Source organism: Bombus fervidus, chromosome 1, assembly GCF_041682495.2.
Source record: "Bombus fervidus isolate BK054 chromosome 1, iyBomFerv1, whole genome shotgun sequence".
Taxonomy (NCBI): Eukaryota; Metazoa; Arthropoda; class Insecta; order Hymenoptera; family Apidae; genus Bombus; species Bombus fervidus.
Window position 1 is genome coordinate 25717914 of NC_091517.1, and position 22332 is coordinate 25740245.

Consider the following 22332-nt stretch of genomic DNA (forward strand, 5'->3'; position numbering starts at 1 on the left):
TAACCATCGCTGATGAAATACATATTATTTTCTGTTCCTTCGCATTTAATGGAAATCGCGTTTATGCGATCGCTTTGCCAACCAAACATTTTTATGAATAGATTTCGTAAAAACATCCGAATCGTGTTGTCACGGTGATCGCCAACCACACGATATTCCTCGTTACATCCGAAACAACTTGCACGTTGAATGCGCGAATGAATATTTGAAACGAATCGTCAAACCGAGAAAGAACGCAATTTTATAAAGTTATTTCACCAGTAGAATCCGCAAAGATCAAATGTTCTACTGTAACTTCGTTGCGGAACTCGTTTCAAAATGACCCGTTTCTTGAAAATAACGGAGTACGGAAACCGAGAGAAGTCTTATACGTACTTATATCGACTAACAAATCATTGAAGTCGACATCATTTTTATATCTCGAACAAAGGATGTAATTTTGTATTACGTAACGTTCGAGTAGGAATTTACAAGTTTTCCCGACCGTTTCCAAACTTATCCATAGATATTAAAAAGTACCTATCGTTCGTGTCATCGCTTGTCGTACGTTTGACATTAGATTTTTGACGTATTGAGTTTCGAAAGTTGGAATTTCGAAGTTATCGATTAAAATATTCGCGAAAGTACTGGCCAAATTATTTCTCCTGTCATCGATTCGCTTGAAATCTGTTTACTGTCAGAGTTAACGGTGGGATCATCTTTCACTGTTCGTTTGCTTTTCAGAGTGGCGTTCAGAAGAAGTTACTTCAGCAGCACGGAATTCGCTATCTTGCCCAAACTGACTCCTGAGAAGTTGCTTCATTTATAACTGGCGTAAGTTAAACAGCTTGTGTAATATAGTTCATGTTGTAATCCATTAGCCGTAACATTTTCTTCCAGAATATCCTTGGATATTCATATCATCACATCGACTAATATTTCCATTATCTTTCGTCCAATTTCTCGTGCATCAAATAATTTGATACGTTCAAACGCAACTTACGAACTAAACAATTAAAACCCAGTTTGATTCTCAAATATGACGATAGATTTCATAACTGTACCGTCGTTTTTGATACCATGGCACGAACAAATATATTCAAAAAAATTTATTAGATGCAGACGCTCTAAACCTCATAAATTTTAACATCCTAATGAAAACTTGAACTTTCCATAGTCAAGTGACAAACTTTCTAGGACAAGAGTTTTTTATAGTAAAGTAACTGCCACTCGAGGAAACAACTTATAGACGTTTTCGCTATTTACTTGTTACTTGAATATCGCGTGTCGTCGAACGTGTTTCGTTCGTTTCTATATCAAATAAAGAGATAAAGTTATCATAATGTTCAGGAATCAATGGTAAGCCGACGATCCGTTCGGTGAATTTGAAAACAAGTTGAGCTATAATTTTAACAACCATTTAGAAAACGGCAGAAGAGAAGGTCGATTTTTGTCGAATCGTAAGATACATCGTCTTTCAAAATAATCCACAAACATCGCGTATCCAAAGCGAGAGAGTAAGCGCGTTATTTCAACGAATGCGGTCTGATTCGAGCCCAAGCACCTTCTTCCGACGACTGCGCATAGAGAGCATGGAAATCCGGTAAATACGGTCTTTGCCTAGCGATATTCTCTCTAGCTTCGCGTAAACAAGATGGCTCGGTATTTACATAGGAAAGACGAGCTCGATGTTGGTCGAGCGAGCGCATAAATCTGCACCCCCATACCGAACTTCCTCTCGCAACGAAGCCGCTCCTCCATACGACCGTGTCAAGACCTCAAGGACCGCTGCTTTCACAGCCTTCACGACCAAGGAATATATACCGTTTTCTCAGAGTTAATTTTTACAGTTTGGCACGATTGTTACAAATGTTTGTTTCGAAAGTATCTTTCTAGAAACATTAAATCGACAACTGGTATTTCAAACGTTAGATGTGTCCAGCGCAAGATTGAAAAAAAGCGAGTATCGCGTCGTAATACGCGGATAAAGAAATAGAAAAAAGTAATTGTTATTAATTAGATTACTCTAACGTTTAATCGTTTCTTTATTTTTATTCCTATCGGCGCTCAACTGATTAGATATCAGCGAACAGTTTCTTGAAATTAACTTGAGAGCATAGAACAAGTATCTCCTTGCGTATCGAATTATCCAGTAAACCATTTTAGCAAGTTAAAACGATAAAGCCGAAGTAACTCGTACACGGTAAACTGCTACCTGGCAGTCTTAAATACGCGAAATTCCTACAAACCGTATATTATTACACTTAAAACACGGAACTGAGAAGTTCCGGCTTACAAGCGGAGCGTACGAAAACGAGGGTGTTACCGTTCATAGCAGAGCGAGTCGAGTCGATCTCCGTGTTGCTACTCGGCAGGCTCGTTAAAAGATTTAGACGTAGTTTCGTTTCGGCTCTGTTGGAAACAGAGCGTCCGCGTACAATCGGCCTTGGCTCACCGGCTTCGACTTTTACACTTACGGATTTTACCATATCGCGTCGCGTTCGAATATTTACCGGGCGAGCCTTGCATACCAAAACTGAAATTACGGTATTCGCTCGTCTACAACCGGTTATTAATGGCCTCCTGTTTTCTCCCTGTAAATTACCAGGAAATTTACCGACGACCTATTATGTGAAAGTCCAACTTTGTTCGAAGTCTGTTGCATACTCCGCTATTGGTGGAGCACGGTGTTATAATAATAATCGCTAAGAAGCGATTAATGGCTAAACAGAATATCCGGTTTTAGCGATTTTAGCTGTCGAACCCCTTGGCGAAGGATCCTCTGCTTGAAAATGATTTAACGTGTCGTTTCCGATGCAACGAAGCAGTATTTAGGAGACATTACCGCATACGAAGTATCCTTCGATTCTGGAATAGGGGACACCTATCTTTCGCTCGAACCTATCGAGTTTCGTAACCACGAAATGCTACTTTCTCAAGATAATTTGTTTAACTCTCCGTTGTAGAAAGTTCTACCGAAGAATTCGCGTCGGTATTCGTTCAAAGTTTCGACACAGTGTCAACAAATCGTGAAACATTGGTAGTTAGATTGACTTTTATTCCGGAACGGTGTATTTAAACGCTGTCTACGTGCTGTTTTGAAAGTTACGAAATAAAGGAACCGGAAAGATCGTACGAGTTCCTTGTACTTTCCCAAGCGAAGTTTAACGAGATTAATTAAATCGAAATATAAGAGTAATTTGCTCATTTTCGCGATATTTGAAAGTTAATAAATTCTCGAAATTAAAATTAAAACGTAGAGTTAAGTCGTTTCATTTGTCAAGATTTAAAGTATTTCTTGTTCAATCGGTTCTGCCGTCATATCGAAACGTTGCACGATTAAACATTACGTTCTATATTCCGTGCCTAACATCGAAATCCATTAAGAGTTCTTTCTTCTCAACATCTATTAACAAATTCTATTGACAACTGCCGTTTTCTTTTCTCTTTCCACTGTTCCTTTTTCTCTTATCATGCCGCGTTATCAAGTAACTACGATACTACTCGTTGAGGCGTTAATTACTGTTTAAAATTCTACCAGAACATATTTGCCATCGTTTGGTCGGACGAACCAAATTGTTACGCAATTATTTGTTTCTAAGTTAAACTCGCCGGATTCTTTTACACTTTGACGAAATTTCAGCTATATCAGATGCTTTTTTTTTATTTCACAAGAGACGCGAAGAAAATCAGAGGAAAAGATCTGAAAAGATAACGAAATGGAACGAATGGAGTATGAATTTACGAGAACATCTATCCAAGCAGAAACGAGAAGGAGATGCAATCTCGGATACATCCGCGTATCCGTTTGGAGTACTATACATATACATGCTTCATACATACATTGCATACTGTATACAGATACATAATGTCTAAATTTTCGACACCTCTGCCGTTAATCCATACTCTCTGTCTCTCTCTGAATGTCAGTACATATATCTTCGATTTTATCATTCCCATTTCCATCCAAAAACCATATATGTACAAACATTCGCAAACTGCACCAGTTTTCGAATTATGTATAGATACATATACGTATGTCTATGTACTGATTTTTTTCTCCGTTTGTGGTTAAAATCGGTGTCAGTTGCATCAATTGAATGATTAATGCGCATAATGACAGATATTTGCACATCGAATAATGCATTATTAATTACAAGCATCGAGCCTCGTTTTAATCGAATAATTATCTTAAATGTTATTATTAACATTTCACATGCACTACATCGGGGCCATGAATTAATTAGTACTTTTCAGATCGTGATCGTTCAATTTGTAATTATGCAACAACCGAACAATATTAACTTCGTTGCCGTGCCCTGATATTTTCCTTTTGTGCTAAATTTATTTTGTACATCGATCGTAAGCGGACGTTCATGACAATTAATTTAACAGAGATATAATGTATAAATCAGCTTCCAATGATTTCGAGTCCGACATATGGACACTGGACACGTTAAAAAATTAATCCGGTAGACAATAAAAAATTGGTTTAGCATTCGAATGAGATCGATACGATACATACACGGATTCTCCGTTGCAACGTAAGAACAAAAAAGTCGATTCCAAGAATTTCTCAGCCAGTCATTTCGATAAAAAAAAGCCGAAAGTGTCAAGGGAATACAACTCGGAAAGTGCTCTCGAATACCGTAACGAGTAACGCATCAGCGTGCGGTCATTTTTCTCGTATCGATCGAGCATCGCGTGCCCGCACCGTTCCTTCGAGCGGAGCTTCCTCAACGATAAATCACGTGGTTGATTGTACTCCTATGGAAGGCCAAACGAATCGTCAAAGTAGAAAGAGTTTCTGGCTAGACTCATACGCATGAACACACGTATACGTCTAGAAAAAGTAAGTATATCGATCCAGATATCCTATCTAATTCCATGAAACTGCAATGTCGAGAAATCGAACAGACCTGATATATTATTCTTCTATACGAAGGAAGCTACAGCCAGGAGTTAAAATCGTCTTGCTATTTTGATCTAGCTCTTCTCGATACGTCAATTTCTCCTACATTCGTCGCGTTGTTTAAGCTCCGTTCCTCCTCAATCACTTAGTCAGTTCTGAAATAATTTACAGTATCTAAAATTGCCCGTATCGATGAAACTCCGATCGATAGTCGAGACAAAAGATTTCACATTATCTTGCGGTATTTCTTTCGTCTTGATCGTTCGAATCTTTTTTATCGCTAGATGTATCTACATGATGTCTTGCAAAGTTAGTGCGTTATCCAGTAAACTAGGTATGAGTTTACAAAAACAAAGGGGACAAAATAAAATTATTTCCGAAAAAATCGACTTTGAAAATGTATCAGACGTGTGCGCATACTTCGCACAACAACTCTCTATGCACACAAGGTGTTGGGCTACGGGTGTCAGGAAATTCAAGGGGTAATTCTTGAAGCCGAAATAAGACGAAAATCAAAAATATAGAAATTGCATTTTCGGCTTTGTTTTTAATTACTGACAATTAAAAATCGGCCAAAATGTCCCTGTATGCGAGCAAACCTCCTTACACGAACGAAAGAAGCTCAGCCTGAGCAGTGGGGGCGCACAGTGATCCTCAAACCAAACAACATATGGGCGGCTTCTTACCTTGTACAAGTCGTACAGAAGGAGAACATGATACCCAGAAACGTAGACGAACCCGTGCGACGTTTTGCAAAAAAAAAAGGTAGATTGAACATTAAACCTGCTTACTTATGAAAATCTCTAAGAGAATATCGAAAACCGACTTATAAAATGTTGGAGTAGAAAGGATTAATGTTTCCTCTAATTATTTGCCTCCATAATTCATAAATAAAAAAGTGTATTGTCAATATTCATGAAAGGTTTAGATAGATACATCGATATGAACACCTAGCCAGGATCGCAGTCAATTAGCTCATATTACTTGCCATATAATTAATAATTATACCGGTTACACAGTTAATTCCTTTGCTGTATAATGATACAATTAGTAATTATATATCAAATAATACTGATTACCCGAGTCTCACAGCGAGGAGGTGTTGCGAGCGGAGACCGACCCTATCCACGACCCATCCACCCTCTTTTTACGTAAAAAAAGTCTACAATTTATTCATCGTCAAATAAATACTTCTTTCGGTGTGCGTTTACACAATGTTCAAAACAAACAGGAAAAGGAGCTTTTTTAAAGAAAAACCGAGGCAGAAACTAGAAATCTTACTAGGATTCGTGAAAACCTGAAATCTAAAAATTAAATTAAACCTTAATCCAATTGTAAATACATATATGATATTTGATATACATATTTGATATTAATGTATATAAATTAATTGGGATTAAGAGTTAAACAAAAAGAACACGAAAATAAGATGAAATATGTGTAATATAGAGTTACCTGCTACGTAATATATACATTCTAGAATGCCATGCTTTCACTACGATGCCATGCTTTTACTACGATGCCATACTTCTTACTACCATATCAACTTATTTACTACCTACATCTTACCTACTTACTTAGATTACAACCTCAAAGTAGCCTAACTAACTATAAATCATACCTGCGTAAAAATCTAAATATCTGCTTACTCTATCTACGTAATAATCTAAATGTGGGAGAGAGAAAAGGAGGAGATATTGTATGGAGTATGAGTCCTCTTTGCATGATGACACAAAAGACTCTAAACAATTTCAATTTGCGAAAAGTTAGTAAAATTCTATAAAATATGTATAATTACTTCCTGATTGGTAAGGCCCAAACATTATTTCGTAATATTTAGCTCCTTTTATTTGTTCATATTTTATTTTGTTCCTCCTTTATTCATTCTTTTGAGCATTTAGCATATTTATGATGCTATGAAATATTCAAATATGTAACTGAAATGTATTTTCTATAAATTGATAAATCTGAAACAAACTCATTTATTGGATCAGTACTTAAAAAAAAAAACATACTTCTGAAACGAGAATATTTTATAGATGAGAAATAATTTTTAGCCAAAACTAGGCAATTTGAAAGCACAAATTTTAAGTAATTGAATTTGAACTGAATTAAAAATTGAAAATTTGATTTGTATACTAAGACAAGAGAAAATTAATTAAAAAATTATACTGAACTATAAAATTAATTAAAAACTCACATTTTTATAATCTAATTTTAAACAATAGAAAATTTTCTAAAAATACAATTTTCTAAAAAGTTCTAAAAATTCATAATAAAAATTGCAAAGGACAATCGCGATATCGTAATTCGCAACTCTAAAGCAAACGCGATTATCATTTTATCGCAACTCTAATTCAAACCGTAATCATTCTCTCGCCACACTAATAAAAAAACCGCGATGTTATTTCGCAACTCTAATTCAACCCGTAATTAATCTCTCGCGGCATTAATAAAAAAACCGCGATTTTCCCAATGCGATAATGGACCAATATATATATATCAATCAAAAAAAAAAAAAAAAAAGTACTACTACTACTACTACAGATACTAAAAGCGAGCATAGTGACAAAGTAGTAATAAGAATGACTTTCCATGCTGTGGATGATCCAGAGGATGGAGAGCCATTAATAGTTGCCCTCTTGAATGGCAGTTAGCCGGGCCTCTTCGGCTCATAGCTTCTTCCTTCTTCGGGCGCAATGCCCGCTGGAACTTAAATCTAAGCTCGAGTCTTTCTAATCGCAAAATAAAAAATAACTTATAAAGGTAAAATAAAAATATAACCCGCGGAAGCTGATTCAAGTGCAGATGGATTGATCACAGCGGTGATCGTTGCCCACTCGCATGTGCGTGCTCGAGCGATAAACGTTCGTTTCGAGCTTACTCGCGACCGCGACCGCGAAATTCGAAAAATCGATAGACAAAACTAGAAGCGAGAGCATGCTCTACTCGTACCGGTTTCACCATCGATTTTTCAAATTAGATTTCCAGAAACAGGTTGGTCACTCGAAAACGCGCCTACCCGACCAGAGACTGTGCCAACCTGCCCGGCCCTACCTACTTGTAATTAACAGACACACCAAAAAGTATACTACCTATCCTACCTAGCCCTATATTTAAAAAAATGGCAAAACAGGCACACCAACACACTCGCTCCACGGTTCTCATACAAACGCTCGGGCGCAAAGGTCCTACACTAGAGAGGACGTCCCGGGATGCCTCCGACACCCGAGCATAACACACACCATGCATACTCTAATTTACGTACCATTTTCCTGAAATCGACTGACGAAGGCTAGTGACCATTGCGCAAAATGTGATGAAACACGTCTAAAGAAATTATATTATATTAAAATAAAGGTCAGTGAACTTGGAATTATAATTGCAGTTGACATCGATATTAACAGCGTGGTTATATTTAATCGTACAGACGATATTATCACAAATTGAGATTGTATTGATACATAAATTGAATTAATATATGTCTAGACATTTTTAATATTTCAAGTTGTAGCGAATCAGAAAAACGACGCAATTCCACAGCCTAGCCACACACACACAATGTGGAAAATACGTCGTGCACGATACACTAACGCATCGTCAGTCGCTGAAAAATTTTTGCATTAATTATGATCATCGTGCTCAATGTGTTTCTCCCACTCAAGTAGCACCTGGGCACGTGAATGAGATCCTAACAATGAGCACGGAAAGGGTTAAATCTGAAAATCCTGATCTAAAAAAATAATTAGTTTATATAGTTTGTATTTAACGAACTAACATTCTCCGATTTTATATTTTATTACTTCATTTCGGAGTATAATGACTCTACTTTATTAATTTAATAAATCATTGAAATTTTAATATCATAAAAAAAGTAGCATTAATTGAAAAAAAGACAAAGTTTCGATGAAATGTAACAGGTGACTCTAAATGTATTACCAAGATAAGAATAATCTCAGGCAATCTCTTCGTCAAAGCACATACTCGAAAATGCAGAAGCAGTGTTCAAAATTATTGCTTCGATTCAAAAATCTGCCTGTCGCGAAGTTTCTTCTTGCACATAAAATTTCTCACATTCTTGTACGGAAAAAAGGAATTTTAATTCATATTTTAAATTCTACTGAAGTTTATAATACCTCAAATCAAATAAACGAATCTGACCTAATGTTGTCATAAAAGAGGAAATTAAATTGAAGATTATTTATTGTAATGTATATTGCATGTATCGTCACTGTCATTGATCGAGTGACAATTGCATCTTTCACAGCAACGAAATCAGAGGGCATCCGATTTCTCTACTACAAAATGCTGAAACGACGATATCTCTTATTTATATTAAAATTCATTGCTTAAGATTCAGCATATTTATGTCATACAGGTATATTCGTGTAGGTATTTGCCTTTTGCAAATATTCATACGGAATATTAACATACATATTTATAAATAACACGAATATATTCTCAAATGTATATGTTTAACCTAGCTATTAAAAATCTAATTATTATAATCGCGATGTGCAAGAAGACCTAACCTAAACTAGTAAATTTGAAAAAAGAATGTTACTACTCACGGGTATAAAAAATACCCGCGATCACTATGCTCGCAAAAAATTCTACGTAATACAACCGGTCACCCGTGCCGATTCGGATCTTTCATCCTACGACATGATTGAGTGGCCGGAGGAACAGAAATGCATGCGACTCACCATTAGAAGCAGAGAAACAAAGAATGTTGCCATCGATGCTGCACTATCCCAGCGAATATCATCAGGAGACTAACATCCGGCTGGAATCGTTGAAAATCCAATGGTGGAATAATCGAATAATCTGTTACAAAACAAAACACGATGAGTGATTACTGATTATTCGAAAAGTTGGAGATAATGAAAAATGGAAATTTATTAAATTTGTAACTTTAGTAATAATAAAGATTGAAATTTTAAAAAACTTCGATAAGTATAAAAACTAAAACTCTAATATAAAAGTTTAAAATCTAGAAATTAAGAATCTAATGATTTCTGAAATATGTTAGACATTTGTTTTATAATTCGATATTAAGACTCTGATATTTTTATTATTTTAATAGAAGAGTAACCTTAGAAGATCCTAACTTTCCAAATCTTTAAATCGTACTTTTTAATTGATAGCATTCGAAGCAAAATATACAGAACAGACATAACCGAAGTACGATATGTAAAGATACTTACGTTCTTAGCTTTTGAGCCACCGTTACAACATTCCCAAAGAAGGCAAAGAAGCTACCGATTCGACTACCTGAAGATAGGAAGAACAGTTTCCTTGAGTTAACTTGATTAACGACGTGTAGGCCTTGGCGGCCAGACAATGAGGGACGTCGCACGGACCATCTCGCGCGACGTAACAAATTGAATGTTAACACTTTAAGGCTTTATTTCAATTAGAAAAACAAAATGTATAGCTTTCTAGATTATCAATCATTTCTATTTTGTATTTAGCAATAATTCAAGCAAAATACAAAAAATTAAACAAATTGAAATACAATACATAAAACTACTTACACTCTTGAGCTCCTGGAGAGGCTTTATCCTCTTGAGAGATGCACTGACTCTAATACCGAAGGCAAATGTTCAAAAAAATATATATTTAAAAAAAGAGAAATAAAGGACTACGTTACCGCGACCGCTTAAATTATAATCGGAGAACAGGAACTCTAGTATCGCGTATAAATTTCTTTGATAAAATTTTATTACTTTCGCGTGCGATCTTATTTAATCGAAACTATCGTGATTTAAAAATATTGAAAGAAACTAACTATTGCATAGCAAACACTGACTCTACAAACCACTTGCGCGCGTAAAACTGTTTAGAGGCGGGGAGTGGGGGGGGGGGGGGCGAGGGAGAGAGGTTAGAAAAGAAGCGAAATATCGTTTCGATATTTTTCTTCTTTTCCCTATCGAACGTTTATCTAGGATATACTATTATTCTTCTCACATTTAAAAGATTATTATTAAGAAATTGGAACAAGTATGAAAAATATTACTTGAGAATTATAAGAAATTTCTCGATATCGAACAAATGCTTACGAGTACAGTGAATGCAATGCAATCATTTGCAAGAATCATACGATGAATGTTCGTTATTAGAACACGAAGCATACACTCCACTAACGCACAACGGTCGCGTGTTATAAATATTCGAAAATATTTGCAAGAATTCAAAAGTTTACAAATAAATATACTTAAAAAATACTACACAACGCGCGCGAAACCTTCCTTTGAAGCAATCGAGCCTCCTTGCACGCCACCTCTACGACAAAAACATAAGTTACGAAGTTGCAAGTATATGACATTAACTGCAGCAAGTTCACATAATATGGCAATGTTATTAAGATGTCTACGCGAAGCTATCGTTAAATTATGAAGAATTCTATATCGCGGATTACATTGAAACGGTAAGATAATTCATTAAAAATTCGTTTGAACTAAGAGAATGATTTTATATATTCGGAACAGAACAATGATTTATTTAATAGCATTTATTTTCATTTTAGTATTCTAAATAATCAAGAAATTATCTATTATGAGATATGTTTCAAATATATTTTAAAATAAATATAAATTGTATATCAAACGTTGTCCATACTCGAATGAAAAGGTTTAGTTAAAATAAATTAAATATTACCAAATTTCCATGAAAATTCATTGGATCGATCAATAATCGTCGTTGCGTCCATATATTAATATTCCTGTTACTTGTGTATTATCCCTGTTATCGATCAATAACCTGCGCAAAAAAATAACTCGAAATTAAAACAAAAATATAAGATAATTAAATGAAAACACAATCAAACTCAAATTTTATTACAAAAGCTTACGATAGAAGCTATCGGTAACAATATCATTTAATAAACGATTGAAAAAAGTTAAAACAAAAAATTTCAGAAAATTGCTTACTGTTCGATGAATCGTTAAATAGATGTGTATTAATTAAACGATATTAATGAAATATAAAAGATAGTAAAAGGTACAGTAATAATAGTAATAAAGAACGATGTCACCAATAGGTTAGAATACGTTACAAACCTGACACAACACGATACATGCTATCGGTGCGATATGAGACGACTGAATGTCTTCTTGTACCTTAGTTTCGCTGTGTAACTTCCAAAGTGGAAGGGGAAGGGGATGACGCGCGATGAGAGGGGCGGCACAAGCAGGTACACAGTTAACGATTACACGCAGTTATAGATTAACGATCTACACATAAAAAAAAAATGTGTACTATTACGTGTCTAAATACGAGTCGTTGTACTTAAACCGTTTAACATACAATAACCATTTTTATAATTTTGAAACTAAATTTACACTTCTGTGGTATTAGCTTTGAATTTAGAACTGTGTTGATTTATATTGAATGGCAGTTTATGATGAAAATAATTGCGCTATTATAGTCAACCGATATAACTGTTGTAAATTAAGAGCATAATTATTTTTAATTAATGAGAACATATCGTTATAAATTAATACTATAATTATCAAAAATTAATGATGTAATTGTTTCAGATTAATACTAAATTGTTATAAATAGATGGCGTAACTATTATAAATTATTAGTTTATTTGTTATAAATTAATAGTGTACTTTAGTATGCTTTTGTAGAAAAAATTTCACGTTATAATAGAATACAACTAATTCGTGTTGTAGACGGATTTATGCGTTAATGAACGTCAATCTTGCAGTTTTTCATCGGACAAAAGATTCGTGATAAGACACGGTTATGGACACCAGTAACTTTTCTTTTGACGAAACAGAGCTATGCTCTCTGGTTGCTTTTATAAACCCGATGTTATATCGGTATAGCCGGCAGCGGTTTAATTAAAAATTTTTTGCCAGACTACGAATGAATGGTCGCTTCATCCGAAGAATATTTCCCTCTTTTTTTGCTCAACTATCCGAATACTTAATAATTATTCCGATAGATTCGGGTCGGATATCTCATTGAAACATTCTTCGCTTTCCCCGACGAAAAAAAAATAAAATTAATCTGTACAATTTTTACACCTTCGCCCTTTGTCTCGTTAAAGTCATAGAATTTTCAGAACATTTCAAGTACATTTCGCCGTATTTGATCTCGTATTGACATCTATCGATCGAATAAACAATTCAAATTAACATGTAAATAAGTATCGAATTTAATCATGTGAAATAAATCGCGTCCGAACCCTCTTCAAATGGAGTGTTGTCCGCAAAATTTGTTCTTACGAAATTTCATCTGTCGATATAGGTGAAACCAGTTTCGTGTCTGTGAAACGATCCTCGTGGAAGCTATTAATTGGCCTGCGATCGATCATCAGTCTTATTGCTGATAGCAGTGCAAAAATGTATGGAAGAGAATGCAATCTGTTCGCCAAATGACTAGCGAATTTTCAATTAGATATAAATTTTCCAAAAAATTAACTGCCTATGTGTCGTTGAATTATTCAAAATGTATAACGACGAATTCCGTGATTTAACCGAGTAACAAAATTTTACGATCAGCGTTACTGTTCGAGGAAAGATGTCATTTTGTCCCGATTAGATTTTCTGACTTAAATCGTAAAAATATGAACGCGTTTCTCTATCTCGAAGAGCTTTAACAATGATCTGTATTAGCAAGATCATAATTTCGACTCTTTGTCGAGTTAATCGAATGTCAGTCGTTTCCAGTCGTCGTTCCTGAGAAGTGGTTAGTTTAGTACCCATGCAAACTGAAAAATTCGACAGTTCGAAGATAATTCAATGGCTCACGATTTGTCTCGAGTTCAAAAAGCAGAAACGTGGACTCAGGTGGAAAGCAGATAAGAAAGTAATGAAAAGAACGATCGTTCTCGTTCTGCATTTTCCATCAAGTAGTGACGGATCGATGACGTATTGCCAAGAAGCCGACAAAGAAAACGTGGACACTAAGAAAAACGATTCGCAGTTAAATTATACAGTTTGCGTTTCGATGTGCAATGTACGGTGGATGAATACCGAAGAAGTTGCAACAATCCGACTTCGTTTAAATACTAATTTGCTGTCGGTTTAAAGACGCGATACTTTGAATGTCGAGTTAACTATGGTAAACTGTAGTAAATTATCAGGAGTTGCATAATGTTGGATGGCGAAGAAAATCGTGGCCACGAATACAGATTGAGAAAGATAAGATGTTCGTTAGACTCGAATCCGAATAATATGCGTCGTGAATGGAATAGAGAAAGTTAACGAAATTATCGCTAATTCTTTTCCGCGTTAACAGAAAATTATTTCGCATTGTTATCGTTAATCGCGTTGTTTCGAATGTTCCAATCTCGTAGCGAAAGAAACATAATTGAACCGAGTGTGCAAGCTAGTATCGATCTCGCCGTAATAAGGACGTAAGGTAGTAAACGAGGGACCGAGTGACTCGCGCGGTAGACTATCAAGTGGCCATTACGCGTTTACACGGTAATTGGTTAGCCCGATTTTCGAGCTGTCGGCCAGCCTTTAGGCGGGTTAATATAAAACTAGTTATCGCGACCCCGATTGCGGCTTCCATAAAAAACGAGTTCGTTCCTCGATAAATGGCTATCGAGTCAAGTACACAAAAACATTGAATCACATACATCGGCCAATGTCCGCGCAGGTACGCCTGTCTCTCCCGTTGAAGCTTCTGCCAATCAATTTGCTTATCATTCCCCTGACTTCTGATAGTGTTTTTCAACTGTGTTTTAGCGGCCGACACGCACGATGAATTGTCCGAACTAATCCTCTTTCGGTAGTTCGACCGAACGTATAGACTTTGGCGTACGTACCTATAACGAGTGAATTTTCGAAACGCTCGCGAGAACACCTCGCTTTTAGTTCTTCCGATGATTCGATGTAAACTGTCGTTTAAGTAACTTTGTTAACGCGAGTAAATTTGTAGAAATTCGGTTTGCCCGTCAATGGAGAAGTTTTACAAAGAAGACGACCGAGGTCTACCGCTCCGTGTATCATATACCTGATACACGAGTAATTTTAATTAACAAAACGATTGGAGAGGGAAACGGAGTATACGTGCAATGTATGTCAGGAGTTTAAAGCTGTCGATCGAAAGAAGACGTTGTGTCACAGAGCTCGCGAGAGTAATCTAGGCATGGAGGCTAGTTTCCAACGAGCGTGCAGACCGAATATCGCGCGACGATATTGATACAACGGCAAACATAATGTGGCCTGGAGCATCGCCAGATACGGGTCAACGGTTATTGCCCGTAATAACGTCGTAAATCTGAGAGATGAACACGGAACCGAGGATCCTTCGGACAGGAGAAATTCCATGCGCGGAGAGTTCTATCTCGCAATCGTTTCGAGTTACGGCCTTCTCCCACGGCCTTGGCACAGACTCTACTCTAGAATACGCACCACCGTGTCGCTAATGAACCAATAATTTCACTAATGACGCTCGATCAGAAACTGTTTGTCGCACACCTGCGTTCGATTAGAATCAGTATTGCCGGAATCTGTTGCAACTACACGCTCGTACACGGTCCTATTCCTGTGCGTTAATCGCCGATCTTCCGAGTTTCCTACAACTATCGCGAATTCCACCGTATTTCTCTTGCTGTCTTCTCTTACATTCGCTTAGAACGGAACAGAATGCTATGGGAAAAACTTTCTTCCTTCGTGCAGTATTTATCTTTCAAACGATAAAGTAAATATACACATACTTTATGTCTTGTACGTTCTAAATTACAGAGATTGGCAGAAATCCTTCATCGTTTGAGTAGCTCGTTACACTTTGAACGAAAAGCCAATAACGAGTTGATAACTTTTTACGAGTTTTCTATGCCGAATAGACTCGGTATTTTCGAGGCGCTCTCTTTAATTTATGTTCCTTTAAATAGTTCGAAACAAAAAAAAAAACTTCTTTGAACTCGTAAACCGTTGTACCATATTTAAACTTTAGAACACACATTGTTATTTTATCGATGTTATTTGCTCACCGATTATGTATATATTTCTTTTATTTTCCAACAATTTTAGACATCGTGCGTTCGAACATTTTCCAAGCATGATATTCGCTCGGTGTAAGAATAAGCATGTCCTCGGGCTCTTCGGAGATCGGTCGATCTTGAGGAATACAATGTTATGCGATCCACGCGTACAGCCGTTCTAGTATGGCAGCGTTTTCACGGGACCCACGGATAGACGAGTTGCTGGAAGGTTGGACAGGAGCGGCAGTTTTGCCGAATGGTCACGCGACTAGTTAGAAAATTTTTGCACGCGATCGTCGAGCGCACTTCTGATTGTGAGCCAAGACCCACCCAAACCCTCGGGATTCTATGAGCAGCACCGCAAACATAATCAGCGGTTGTCACGAAGCAAAACGCGTTACGAGGAATCAGCTACGATTAGCTCGCAACTTTGAACTGGTGCCTCGCAGCGACTACAATTATCTAGTTAAGCTTAGGTATCCTAACACACTGTGCAAATAGTTTATATATGTACGAATACACGATATCGACATTGTATTAAAGGGGAATCCGATATCCGATGGAAACGCTTAAAGAGATCGTAAAGAGTGGATTAGGGGTAAGAAGGTGTGGGAAGTGGACGCGAGAGCCAAGATGCCCCGAAAGCGGTGAAACTGCAGAAACGAGGTGAAGGGATCGTCGGTAGTCTTTGAACCGCTCAAGATTACGTTTTGCAGGTCGTGCAGTTTCTTCGGTTCCGTGGACTTGATAAATGCTCGAAGAGAAAAAACGAAACCAGGACCTTTAATTTTTCACCGGCACGAACAAGGACGAGGTTTCTCTGAATAACGCGGTATACGGCATCTAGAATTATGCTCCGCGTCGCGCCTCGCCACACCACGCCTCGCCACACCACGCCACGCCAGCTAGATCGCAAGAAGAAAGAGCTACGGATGAGAAAAATACTCGAGAATCATAAATTCTGCTAACGACCGAGCATTGATTTTACAATCGTTCTCGTACGAAAGCTCCTGCTTCCGCTTCTTCTATGATGACCTTGCGAACGACGAAGATGCGGTGCAAGAAAGAGATGGATATTATCGAATAACACTCGATTCTAATCTTTTTTCCAACGAATCGTTGTTGCTTGCTTTTTGCATTAGTTTCCCTTCTTAATTGGTACAAACGTATTTTTAAAACAGACAGTTAACAGTTGATAGATTTTGTCGCGACTTTATTCCTTTTTGATCAACGAATCCATCGAATCTATCGACCCATTTGAGGATGTAGTTGCAAAGTTAGTTACACGATTGGTGCGAAATTATTATTATTACTAGACGCAACGTACATCGTTCGGAAGTCCCCTGTCGTAACAACTACTTAAACTTGGAATTCTTGAAGCAATTTCTAATCACAGAAATAAAATTTCCCACATAAAGCGACGTTACAACTTTTGCGAGGATTTCTGGCGCAGGGCAAGAAAGCTATTCTTTTTATGCGTCTTTTTACACAAAGAAAAGGGGACGTGTTCGCGGTCGGTGGAATAGAAAAATTCGAGATAAAGTGGCCAGAAGACCGCAGAGTGCGACCACGGAAAATAATGGAACGGAAGGTGCTCACAGGCCAATCGAAACAACAATTTACCAGCGGCTACTTTTATCTATAATGGTAACGGACGGAAGCTTCGATAAAATGGGGCGGACCTAGTATTTCTATAGTTGCATTTTTTCCCTTTGCCGTTAGAAGTTGTGTTCGCTTTCGTTACCAACGATACGACGTTTTCTTTGTTGTTATATACATATTAAACGAAAAACGTAAAAGCTTTTCTCGCGATACTTTATATTATGTAGGTGCGTTTAAAGAATTTATACGGTTATTGATCGAGGATAACTTTTTAAGAGATCCACGTTGTGCGACATTTCGATGTTGTCGTTTTAACGATGTCTTATCGAGGCTTTGCCTCGACAAACTACGGCCGATATTCGTTTGCACCGATATCTTAAGAAAATATCAAAATTAACGAAATTTCCAACAAGAGATTTATAATATCGTAAGAATTTCAAGCTGAACGATCGAAACGTTTGTGAAATAATTCGTTGCCTCTCGGAAGTAGAATCGACCAGTCGTCAAAGGGCATTTTAATCGAACTTCGTCCGAGCATCGCGGGATTTTAGTTAGAAACAAATTCACGCTGACTCTTCTTCTCGAGGCTATTACACAGTACGCAGATGGTAAATAAATGAAAGAATCTTCGCTTTCTCGTTTATTCTTAAGCGTATTGCAGTAACGTTGAAAAGCGAAGCTCGAACGGTAACTTACGTTTCCCGACAAGCAAATAACTTTCACGAAAACAATCGAATGGTAGGAAGTGCGAGAAAGAAAAAGCAAAGCGAATAAAGCGACAACGAGAGAAAAGAATGGACGCAACATTTGCTAAGTTGTTAGAGAATTTGCTTTCAGCCAGTTTCGAGCAATGGAGTGACCGCGTCTGTCCGTAAGACGAGTCGAGCTGCTCGACGAGGTGAAACGAGAGAAAAGCAACCGAGTCGTATTTGGTCGTGCGAGCCTTTAAGATAGCAAGAGAAGAGGGCTTGCAGCGGACCGAGAGAAGGGAAAACCATCTCCCGGTAGCTCCGGCCACGGACAATTCGCTTCGTTTAACCAGACTTGGCTATTGGACGATGGCCAAGCGGTATCACACAGATGTTTGCTGCTCTTTTGAACGTCAGTTATGAGTCTTTCAAATTGCATCAAAGCTGTACAATAGTTCCCTTTCTCTACATCCTTTCTCTTCCTCTCTTTCTCTCTTTCTCCGTTACTCGCCCCTATCTCTTCCTTTGTCGATTTCTACTTCTCGGCTGAGATACGAAGATAAACGTCAGGAAAAGCTTTCCTTCTCTTCGCGTTACTTCCCTTTCTTCTTTCTCTTCCTTCGTTGTTCGATAGCGATACGCTTTTCCGTCACTTTAGTTACTCCACAACGACGGAAAAGGATCGGCTATGATTCTGGTCTGCCATTTGCCCGATACCGTCACACTCGCACGACTTCAGTTACCTCTAGATAAGCTTGGTCTCCTTTTCAACGACGAAAACGCGCGGATGATCGTATCAAGACGGGACGAAACACATATGCGTTTAGCGGTATCTACCAACGTTAATTTATTATCCAGTTGGTTTCTTTTTTAATTGCCTAAACAATTCCTTGTAATAAATTTGTACATTTCTGCTTCGCTTCTAAAAACGTGCTTTAATTTTAACAGGTATTCTCGTAATTATAAATCCTTTTACGCATCTTGACGTTAATTCTCATGCGAAATGTTTCAAGTGAAACGTTATTCAACCGCTTGAGTTACACCCAAATAGTTAGCTAAAGTAGCGAACAAAGGATAATCCATTATATCTCGCCTCCAGTATTCTCTGAAAATAATTCTTACTCGTTATACAGACGGCGCTCGTTTTTCATCGCGCTGTTGCAAGTCGTAGCATAAAGGGGCCAGCTTTCCACAATTCTCTAACCTGCGATGCACTTTGAACAGCAGGAAGTAGTTAGAACGCTGCGTGATGGTATATCAGCGCTTCCTTCGCGGAAGCAATTTCCCAAGCCCTCTTCGATTACTTCGACGCGATCAACCAAATTTTCTCCTATTTACAACGGGGAATTTGTAGCTAGAGATAAGCGTATAATGGATCGGATATTCTTCCTACGGAAGAAGGCAACTTGGAAAAATTCAAAAGTTTCTTTTTACCGTAACATATGTATATTCGATTTAATCTTAAAAGCGAGCCACTAGGTTCTCGCTGAACGAAACTTTTATCGCGTGCTCGTCTATGTCGCAAAAGATAAGAAAGTATGTGCACAAGACGCAACGTACGTAAATGAAAATCGCTTGTCCTTGCGATTCGGAATAGGTACTGTTAAAAAAGGATATGCGTATTTTGAAGTCAAATTTTTCTTCGGTTTCGTAGGATAGCACGGTGAGAATAGCGCGTATGTACATATACGATGCATTCGGTCCGTTAGAAGCGTATATACGTTGGAATTTTGGCGGTAACGTGATTTGCAGAAACGGTATTCTTCGATTGTATTCGGCCGTGAGGGAACGGAAATCGATCGAGTTCTCTTATGGCGTATATTTCAGTAAAAACCGGGGTATCGAGGATCGCGAGAAAAACTGCGACGATTCTATCAACCAAATACCAGCTTAGATTTCCCCGTTTCGCCTCTTTTCCCTGTTGCATCGAGCTTCGTTTTTTCTTGCTTCCCTTGCTCGGTGCGCTTACTAAAAACCCGCCTTTGGTCGTTTTGCATTTCCCGCATGCCCCATTGTCGACTGCGACAACCTACGAACGCGTTCGGTTTTTTGTTAATCCCACTTGCACGCGCGACACGCGCTTCGATATCGACGAACGTAGGTGGAATCGCATTCGAAAATATCATAGAGGCAAGCGAAAACGCGACTGATCGAACATCGTCGGATCTAGCATCTGGTACAATATCGTTCGAAAGATTCATTTTTGCACCGCACCGCACCACCCCGTGTTTTGTTCGTATGCAACGCTATCCTCCAAACTTTCGACGACACTTGGCAATGTTCTGTCCCCGTTGCTTGTTTCTTTTCCTGTCGCTTCGTTCGACCAAGTCGGACCGTGATTTATCACGGCTCCTTTTATCCCACTTTTCATAACACTCGATCAATTCCTAACGATTTCCTATGCAATCGCGCATATTAATTTTAATCGAACAACTTTCAACGTATAATCAGGGGTATTTGATTAAAAGCGTTTTTACATTGAACACAACACTGACAACGAAACGGAAAGGTGCAGTTTATCGATCGAGCGGTCCGGTCGACGAATCAGATTGGCGAGAAAACGCGTGCCAAGGAAGCGAAAAGAAATTGTACAAAGACGAATCTAATAGGTTGTGGTTACTATCCGTTTCATCGGTTTACCCCAAAACGATGTAAAAGTATCGCTCACGCGAGCTTCATTAGCATTTAGAGTGGCGAGGGATTTATACTCCGGCTGCGACTGCTGGATCGCGACACGGTATGCATAGGATTATCTTCGAGCACCTGGACAATAGTAACCTAATCCATTTACAAAGAAAACGAGCTAGTTCCTCTTTTCATCTGGCTCCATTCCTCGACACTTTTGTCTCTCTTTCTTCTCTAATGCGACAGGCTGGTCTTTTATCTTTCATCTTTTGTTTCTATTTTTTTTTTTTTTTTTTTTTTTGCGACACGTAGCGACGGTGTAAAAAGGAGATAAGAAAAATATCGTTATCCTGTTGCATCCTTATACTCGTAAGGTCTGATGTTCAACTTTTATCCTTTTATATTCCTTTATATTCTTGACTTTTCGTTGTTATGTATATTACGATATTGTAACCATCGAGTAACGGGCACAGTCGAACAAGGGATGAGTTCATTTATATTTTCCTTTGGATTTATTCACCGTTATATGATTAAAGAGGCATTTACGTAATATAGTAAAGATCGGCAATGGTAGGTCAAAGTACCGATAATAATCGAAAAATTAGCATATCGTCTGGTTGACTCGGCTATACGAGTTTAGAGGAATTCCTGCTCCGTGATATAGCGGCACCAGGTTCATAAAGTCTCGGCATGTCAAGCATTTTTTCATTCTTCCGTATTATCTTGGGTTATTCGATTGTTAGGAAGGAGAGAGACCATGAAATCGTCGATGAAAGTTGGCGAGAGTCGAAGAACGCGACGCTTAGCGAGCTACTGCAACGACGTCCGCATTAGCGCGTCGCATCGCGTCACTTTGCATCGGTCCGCGTCGGTCGGGTCGCGTTGGATTGCAAGTTAAGCGTGTAAACGCAGCTGCTTTGTATTTGCGGCCTGGCCTCGTCGAGTCGGCCGATTATATCACGGCCCGTGGAAATCCGAGCATTCTTGGTGAACGCCATCTGTCGCCAGACCCGCTTCGTGCTCCGTACCTTCGTCCTCTGTCCTCTGTTCTTCCTGTTCCCTGCTTCATCGCGTGAGAGAAGATACAGATCGCCACTGGTAACTATACTCCTACGTACGTTAACTCTACTTAAGTATCTATAGTCGTCGATAACCACAGTACATACGTACGAATGTTTCGTTCGATCCACGCACCCAACTTTCAAGAGTAATATTTCTGACTGTCCGTGAACCTACTCGTGGACTTCATATTTCTTCGATCGTGTACGTATCTAGGTAGTTACGTGTTAAACGTGTCACGAGCAAAAGAAAGCTTTCCTTAACGATTCACCAGTGAATGGACAGTTCTCCGGCGGTTTTTCCAATCAAAACTTCTTTCCTTCGTTGTCGTTTATAGAAAACAACTTTATGAATTTTGTCCTCGAAATACACGCGTTATAGACTGTTTCCATACGTCGTTTTCTTAACTTTCATTCCACGTAATGAATCCGCTTATCAAGCGTTTCGCGATTATTCTATAAGATAAGATTGCCTAAACATTTCCCGATTGTAATTATAATCACTCTTCTAATTTG

At 38.0% G+C, this 22332-nt stretch overlaps 1 protein-coding gene across 1 annotated transcript in view; it reads left to right on the forward strand.

Moving 5' to 3' along the window:
* The first annotated feature begins 724 nt into the window (after window positions 1-724).
* Window positions 725-22332, forward strand: part of LOC139991180 (zwei Ig domain protein zig-8) — a 92251-nt gene continuing 70643 nt past the window's right edge. The window contains exon 1 of the mRNA XM_072011108.1: window positions 725-813. The gene's annotated coding sequence lies outside the window, so the exon portion shown is untranslated. The remainder of the gene's footprint in view (window positions 814-22332) is intronic.